Below are 2,566 nucleotides of genomic sequence, written 5' to 3'. Positions count from 1 at the left end.
ATCTTGTGGTGAAAGCAAGGAACTGTGGGGTTGAAGCCCAGCAGAAAATATGATAAAAACAACTTCTTTATTATCACATATGCTCCTTGATTGCCTCAAATTAAATCTTTTCATAAAAACGTATTATTCATATTAACATATTAAGCTTAAAACAATTATCCACAAAAAAGCAACTAATGAACACTGCACAAAAAATGCCACTGTAAATAAGTCATGACATACTCGTAAAAACACAACAATCCATGCTTCAGCGTATACTGCAACCCAGGAGAGTCAAAGATAATTTAAACTCAAGAAGAATAAGCTGTCAAGTCATCTACGTTTACATTTCACTTTAAACTGAACAAATAAATAAGGTACGCAAAGATATACTTTGAAATGCACTTAAATGACAGTAAGTAGCAACAATCCCAGTGTGTCAATACAAGAAAAACACCCCCATCATCAAGTAAATATTAACACAGAGAGCTTCAAAAGACGCGTGGTTCTCTCGCTGATGGGTTTTGGCAGTTTGCACAGACAGATACATGTTTCCTCTAAAGCAGTCACTTTTTCAGAGAAACACCACTGCCCTTATTCATATGTTGTGAGCACAGAGCATGCTGCGTGAGTGGAGGCATGCTACTGGAAGTAAAGGCACTCAGCGTGGCCTGCAGGCATCCTCCACCCCCAGAACCTTCTTGCTATACACCTTAAAATCATCTTTTGTTTCCATGTGTTAGACAGAGCAATGCTGCTACAGTTCCTCGATCGTGGTCGTACTTCTCGGTTCTAAAGACCTAATGCAGTGTGTTTGATGCCACTAAATCCCATTTGGTTTACATGATTGGTTAGGTGTGAGGCAGTGTATCAATATATGGATACTGTCGGTCCAGCAATGTCTATTTACAGCTGAGTGAGTCATGGACACACGCAGCTTTAGCAACTTTGTACACCTTCATCAATAGTTAAACTTTAAAATTCAGCAACCCAAGACTCTTTACGCCTCACTGAACTAATTGGAGATGTTGAAGAAGCGATCAGATCACTGTCCTTTCTATGGAGCTTTTCTCTTGGCTTTTGTTAGGTTCCTCAGCTTCACCTATTCTCATTTATGCTAACGGCCACCATGGGGTGACTCCTACATGGAAAATAAGAACCACTGAAGAGTGGCCTCTGTACAGCCAATAAGAAAAATGTATCCTATTTCTCAGATGATTTACAACTAGAGCAAACATTTCTGTAATGTTGCTAGTTTCAATAGATGATGATATTTATATGCTTTGGTGCACAGCTAACCTTCATCCAGTGTCTTCAGGTTCTCATCAGATCTGAACCATGCTTGTTACGCCCCCTGATGGAGACGGCCGGAACACTTAGGATTTCAAAACATTATGATGGGTATGTCTATCTTTTATGAACGGGGAAGAACCACTGTGGTGGGCTCAGCGACTAGAAGTACTAGACATGGAAGAAGCTACATGTACCATTTGAGCATCGGTGTATGCAGAAGTATCCCAGTTATGTTTTGTATATGTTTTGGTTTCAGAAATCTGGATAAGGCTATAACCCAGTTTTAACGGGACAGCTATGTAGGTTATAGGAGGCTTGATTAGCTTTAAACAGTTGGCCTGAACCAACTGGGTCCCTGTAGAGTCTTTTATATATCATGTTCTGACTTTTATCAGAATCAGGATAAGTTTCCAAATCAAATTTCCATGTACATTTGATGAGTTCTGAGGTAATAAACAATCACTGTAATCACTGAGATCATTGCTGAGGAGACGGCAAACCTTCATTTTGAATTTTACAGTAGTGTAATTAGCTTCAATGGTACATTTACTGTATATTGACAGTATATTTGTTGATATGCTGTGCCACAGCAGATCAGGTTTGACCATCATTTAAATGGTGAAAAGCTTATTTTTCAGATCTTTTTGTTGTTTTGTCACTACACAAATATACAGAATAAGTTCCGAGTAAATACCTTCCCTGCTTTTTGTGAAGGGCTAAATTATTTTCTAACAAAAGATGATATGATGATCTGAAAATGCAAGTTAGTTTTTTTTAATTGACTTTTTATTCAAAGTAAGGTAAATAATCTTCCTGCTAATAACAATAATTGTTGTAACCTTGCTAATGACGCATGAATATAAAACTAAAACTGGATTTTTTTAAGGATGTGTAAAAAACCCCCAAACCTTTAAATCTTCTGCCTTAAATATGAAGTTATTATGCTGAAAATATGTAATATCCTGCTGTGCTTTTATGGTTTTGGGTTCATGGCTGTCATCACCCGTCAGCAAGTATCTGTTGAACACAGTGAAAAACCTGAAATTAAACATCCTGTTGTAGTTCTCAGGAATGGTGAAGACCAAACAAGAGTTATGTTTATCAGGTGACCAGAAATATGCTTCCAAATTAGTGCTGTGATTTACGATGCTAAATGTTGAACATTTTGGCTAATCACTTAAAATCCCCAGAGGTCTCAATCATGATCTCATTATCCTTAAAGTATTTACATCCTTGTAAGACACTGGACATGACAGTGACAGAATCATGTTTCAAAATGCTACACGCTGCTTGT

This window comes from Diplotaxodon limnothrissa, linkage group LG8 (genome assembly GCF_057381915.1).
Source record: "Diplotaxodon limnothrissa isolate DT_005_m linkage group LG8, D_limnothrissa_male_GT1.1, whole genome shotgun sequence".
Taxonomy (NCBI): Eukaryota; Metazoa; Chordata; class Actinopteri; order Cichliformes; family Cichlidae; genus Diplotaxodon; species Diplotaxodon limnothrissa.
Note: the sequence above shows the minus strand (reverse complement) of the source record.